We start from the raw sequence: 6804 nt of genomic DNA on the forward strand, positions 1-6804 counted from the left end.
ACATCCTTTAAATTATGCAGGTTTATCTACAGAAATGAGAGACACTTGTCACACTCCCAAGATTAACTGGGTTAACGACTTTGCATCAAATTCCTGATCATGTGGGAAATAACAAAAAAATCCCCAGTAAGCAGTATATTCATGCAAACTACTAATCCAATGCTTTGATTGCTACATGGAGGATAAAATCATGCCTGTCAGAATTCCTATATTTAGCAGGAGAGTTAGAAAGAATATTTCTAGTTCCAGCAAGAGTCAGAATTCCAATATGTTTCCCCAGATATCACAGCTCTGTGGACACCATGCAAGTTTTCTTTTAGATGTACTGTAGCTTTAGGAATTGTCACTGATTTTCTCTTTATTTTCATCATTTTAGTAACTTTCAGCAGTTTTCTGACACTTGCCTTGGGTGGCCATGCTTTCTACAGTTGTACAGGGCACTCCTGTTACAACAAACATGATTGTAATGAAATTTTGATAATCTAGGTCCCAAAGTTATCATCAAGCCGACAGTGCAAAATTCCCTTTGGTTATAATGAACTTTTTAACGTAATGAAATAAACCTGCTGGTCCCAAGGATTTCTGTACAACGGGAGTTGCCTGTAGGCATACATTGATGTCCACTCTGAATCTCTATTTGATCAGTGTTTTGAACAGCATTGCATATCCAGTGGTAGGAGACAACATTTATGCGATCCAGCAGTGTCCCTTCTGCAGAGAAGCCTCAACAAGAGTTTATACATGACGTAACAGTGTAACGAGTCATAACTGTGAACTCTGCTCACAGGGAAGTAATTCCTTAATGACAAAATCCAGATTTACCACATCCTCATGGAAATCCACTGTAGAACAGTTTAATCTTTTTCCCCATTTATTACTGGAACATAGTATGTCCTACAGGATTCTACAGTTCCCTTGAATTCATGATCAGCTAATTTCCCTTGTGATATTTGTTTTGCTCTTCTTTTTTGTTTTTGTTTGGTTTTTTTTTAATACCCAGGAACTCATTAGATAGGTAGCCGCCCCCTGTAATAGCTGGCTTCTCTTACCCTACAGTGATCAGTATAAGCCAGGATTTCTTGTGATTATGTGAGTGTAACTTGAGTCAGTTGTGGTTTATCTCTTAAAATCAAGATAAATAATACATTACAGTTAAAAATTCTGGCAGTGTGCATCATATCAGCACTGGACTTATGTACAATTGTATGCATGATGTGCATGTTCATTTTTTTACGTCTCCACCATGAAGTGGTGCCGGAGGCATTATGTTTTCGGGTTGTCCGTCTGTCCATACGTCCGTACGTCCGTATGTCCGTGCTAACGAGAGTATGCTTGTGTGGCTAGGAGAACAATAGTGCACAATAGATGGCCTTTATTCCGTCAGGCTTGTGTGGCTAAAATTTTTGCTTATGTGTCTATTTTAACAAAAGGGAGAACAAAGGGGTAGACACACAAGTATATCACCATGAGGTCGTCCGTCCGTATGTCCGTCCGTCCGTCCGTCCGTCCGCTTTTGTTTACGCGATAACTTGAGTAATATATACTGGAATTTTACCAAACTTGGTCCAAGTATGAAGTATGATAGGGCAATTATTTGATTAGATTTTGGGTGAAATCGGTTAAAGGTCAAAGGTCAAGGTCAAATCATGAAATTGTATCCGTTTACGCGATAACTCAAGACTGGAAATAGCAAATTTCACCAAACTTTGTTGGAGGATGATGTATGATGGGACAATTACTTGATTAGTTTTTCAGTGAAATCGGACAGAGGTCAAAGGTCAAAGATCAAGGTCAAATCCTAAAATTTATCTGTTTACGTGATAACTCAACACTGGATGAAGCAGCTTTCACCAAACTTGGTCCAAGGATGATGTATGATGGGAAAATTAGTTGAGTAGATTTTAGTGACATTGGCAAGAGGTCAAAGGTCAAAAGGTCAAGGTCAAATGCTACAAATGTTGCAATTTCCCCCATATCTATGCAATGCCCAAAGGTATTTTCTTGAAACTTGGTGTGGACATGTACTACTGCATAAAGATTCTCCAGAGAGAGTTTCATGTCAAAAGGTCAAAGGTCAAAAGGTCAAAGGTTAGGTGAAAATGTTGCAATATCACTTTTCTCGCAAATGGTTCAATGTATCTTCGTGGAACTTGGGACATACGCATGTACTGACTGGCAGAGATTATCTAGGGAATTTAGGGGTCATGGGTCAATAGTCAGGGGTCAAAGGTCAAGGTCAACTCAAAATTTTACTATTTCCCTCATATACTAGTATACACAATACTTGCATTATTAGTTTCAAAACTTACTACATGCATTACCTAATGGAGATTCTCTGGAAAATTTCCAGCCAGAAGGTCAAAGGTCAAAGGCCAGACAGGTTTCAATGCCCCCCCCAAAAAAAACAAAAACAAAACAAAACAAAAAAAAACAAAAAAAAAAATCCATTTTGTACCGTTATTACACTCTTTCTTCATACCTTGGAAATTACTCAATGCATAAACTTATAAAAAGGTCTGTCAGAATTCAAGTAAAAATTCTCAATTCCCCAAATATGAATACCTGCACTCTTTGAAAATTAAAGCAAACCCAATTCAAGACATTTTTGACAAACCTGTCATTTCCATATTTTGCCACTTTACATGTATGTGAAACTGTCATGGATCACACATTGTGAAGACATTGTACTATACGCCTATTGGGAGAATCATGCATTATGGCGGAGGCATCAGTCGCCATAGCGACATTTCTAGTTTTTGTTTTTTGATGATAGCAAAGAAATCACAAAGAATCAAAAGTTTAATGGTATCATACCATTAAACTATGCATTGTCCATGTATCATGATACTTCTTGTACAATGTTGGATCTTATACTCTACAGTGTATCTGCGGACAATTTGGATAGCAAATATAACCTTGTGTAATAGTACATACTTTGAATATATTGCACTTATTCAGGAAAGAGACTTTGACTGCTGATATAGAGAGATGCCAGTGGTTTTTTAAGTTATTAAGAAAGCAAAACAAGTCATACACAATACATTACAAAATTTCTTGCTGTTGGATAACCCATTGGTGTTGTTAACTTATCTGCAGGAGAGTGTGTTCATTGGAATAAAACAAACTCCAAATATCTGTAATAGCTGTGATAAGATGAAGTTATGGAATATGTCATATTTGAATAGTACGGAATAGTTTGTGTTGTTCAAAAGTGTGCAATCTACAAGATATTGGAATATATTCACTGAGCCATCCCTCAACTCTGAAAGCACAAAATGTAAGAGAGACAGAGACAAATAGACAAACAGACAGACAGAAAGACAAAGGGAGAGAAAGAGTGAGAAATCATTAAGGCTCAAATTCATGAAGGTGGTTTCAATTTTAACCATGGTTTATGCAAATTTCTTCTGCGTAAATACGATTGACAGATTGCATAAGCCAACAGATGTCCAGTAACAAACGTGCGTTGATACGCGTATGTCAAAGGTAGCCTATTTGATGCTTATTTTAAACCATGGTCCAGATTCAAAACCAGGACCGGCAGAGCGTTTTCAAAAGTGTGGGGGCCCACTTCCGGGTTTCATGAGCTAACAAAAAAAAAAAAAAAAAAAAGGCCTCAACTCATCTCTCCCCTTCCACTTCCAGGTTTCTTCACCTGACAAGCGAAAAAAAAAAACCTTACCGCGCTCACACTTCCAGATCTCTATCCCTCACCTACGTACTTCCGGGTTAAAAAAAAGTGTGGGGGCCCAAAGTAATGACACCTTATGTATTCCTTTGTATGGTGCACAAAAAGGGGGGGGGGGGGGGGCGAGCCCCCACGGTTCCGCCGGCCATGGAAACCATGGTCGTAATTTAAACCAACTTTGTGAATTTGGGCCAAAGTGAACAGAAAAATACAGGCTATAAAACATATGTCAAGAGAGGGATACAGAAGTAACAGATACACTGAAAAAGATATACATGGACATGTACTATTCAAGAAGAAGAAACAAATTGTGTGAATGTGGGTCTCCACATTAGTCTTCTGCAAGTGCTTTGTAGAAGACACTCTCCATGTATGTTGGGCTTTGGTTCCATACACACGTTATGTTTGGTAGTATTGTAAAATGAATATGATAAGGGCATTAAGGTACCTCAAACACTACCGTTGGTACGGATTTAGTGGCTTCCCTAATCATTCTCAACTGACGATATGTTGGTGCCCATTTCACGGGTTTGTGTGTGTTTGTTGTTCTTGTGCCTTTGTTTTAAACATTGCAAAATTGTCAATCAAGCTAATGTCCAAAATGTGCAGCATGTGATGGATCAATGAATACAGTATTCTACATGTATGTTACTTGTCGTGCAGTGTAATGGTAATGTTGCTCTGTTCCATCATGCATAACATGTACTAGAATTCAGAAGTGTCAGATAAAAATGTGTTCCCATACCTTCTGAGAAGATATGTAATTCAAGAAAAAGAAAGAGATATAGAAGCAAACACATACACACACACACACACACACACACACACACACTCACATGCACAGTTAATATTATAAACTTAAAGTGTTTTTGGATATTTTTTACAAGGGTAAGTTGAGGGCATAAAGAGTACTCCATTTCATGGTTTAAGTTTGTTGATGAGTAAAGTATCAGTATTACAACCTCACAACTAATGTGATCATGAAATGCGTGTTTCATATCACAATGTTTATCAGTGAAATACAGTACATATCATACTGTACTTAACCCTTGGCTAGACCAAAATGTAGAGTGTGGACTGGATAGGGCTATGAAAATGTTTATGCTGCAGTCATGCCAAGTTTTCAGTACCCAAACCAATGACTTCTGCATTGATCTGTAAAGCTTTCACATCCACTATTGTTGATTGTTCAGTGACTGCATGATCCATCCTAACTGTGACATCTACTCTGGCTTGATTTATTGGAGTTCTGTACATTCAGCTTCACAGGTCATAGTGTCCTTCCAGCTGCACAAAATATTTGCTTCAATGTCGAGGTACATGTACAACCTGTTGTCTTTTGTAATTTACCCCCCCACCAACTGTTTTCATAAAACTCTACACATGTCAAGTACTGCCTCATAAGTTGTAATGGTTATGGCGCTTGCAATTTGGCACTGGGTGCCAGCCAAGGATTACAAAGTCTTCTCTTTATGATGCAGGGGGATGGATATGTTAGCTTTAAAAAGACAAGACCAGCCTATGAAAGATGGTACATGTACTTATATTATACAAATCCTTGTTCATCCATACATCAACAGCAAGTTAATAGGATCTTTGCCTGGTGTGAACAGGTATCCAAGTCACAGTATCGTGTTGATGTAAGATGCTATTATAAATTTAATCATTCTATTCAGACATGTGGGCCTATTTAATCATCCCATCGATTCCTAATAAAAGATACAGTTGACATACATGTACTCTGTAGTTTCCTCCTGTGATTGGTATGAAGAACATCACACTGAGAAAATGTTCATCCAATTTGCATGTGAGAAAAGCTATACGTGTATTCAGAAATGAAGGCACAAATCCTGTGATATCGATATTTGCATCATAAACCACACAACATAAACCACACAACAGCCAGTAGCTGGGAATGTTATAGCTTCATGCGCTGCACAGCACAAGACTTTGTCACCACTACAAGCGCACAAAGAGGTGCTTCAAAGATGGATTGTTATGCATGTGTTATTTTGAAGTTACTAAAACAATATATTGCCTTAGAAGCCATTCACTGTGCTCATGTTGCACTTGAAAATAATTATATGATGCCTAAATGTACTGCTTGTACACACACAGTCACGCCTTGCTTCCACTCATATCATTCTTGTGCAAAGGCAAATCATTATAAATCATAGATATGTGTGATGTGGCTTGACTATTTTAATCGTATAAAAGATCAGTTCTTATAAACACACAGTACACACATACAATAATGAAATGCTGTTTTGTGTATAGTGCTCTTCATAACAGGGTTCGCATGTGCGATGTATTGGGGATAAACTGTTTTCGTTTACGAGAGAAGAATAACATCTATTAAATTCTATTGTATTCTTCTCAGAAGGATTGTATGCACTGTGCTTGCACTTTAATCGGCTTGCACTGAAGCACCATGCTATCACTGTGTGTAATAAATTTGACGGTACATGTATGACATTCAGATTATTATAATTCAAAGAGAAGTTATGAAGCTTATCTTTCAATAAATATTATTATTCTTGACAAAACTGTTCTAAATTGTCTTTGTTCATATGCACATGGATTATGTGATAGATGCACACACACAATACTAACTCCTGTCATAACTACACTGATACCAATGTAAAGGATTATCACTTACAAAAACCAATTTTTATTCATCTGCACATTATATGGCTCGTATATGACAACACAGAAACCTCAATGTAAAATTTCCTTCCACAAATATTTACAAGCTCAAATTTGCTTTGACACATATTGCAGTTAATATCATTGATCAATATTGATCAATAGATTGATAATGAATATCACAATTCTATATCTGGCGTAAAGAAGAATTTGCTTCTTTTTGTAAAAAGGAATAATCTTGGAAGCGAAAAGGTAATGTAAATATTTATATTGTCAGATTCCAAGGTATTGGTGCTCTTTTGAAAGACATTAACTTTCATGAAAGTGTCCTAGTGTGCACATATAGTCACTTTGTGCTCAAATTCGCTAGAAATTTTTCAAAGTATCTGTAGCATTTATGTGCACCTTTAAATGCTTGACACATTTTGTAATCCCACTGAAAACCAAATATATTATTGTATATGACAATT

Source organism: Diadema antillarum, unplaced genomic scaffold, assembly GCF_040938485.1.
Source record: "Diadema antillarum isolate AM-2024a unplaced genomic scaffold, OU_Dant_1.0 seq00000243_RagTag, whole genome shotgun sequence".
NCBI lineage: Eukaryota > Metazoa > Echinodermata > Echinoidea > Diadematoida > Diadematidae > Diadema > Diadema antillarum.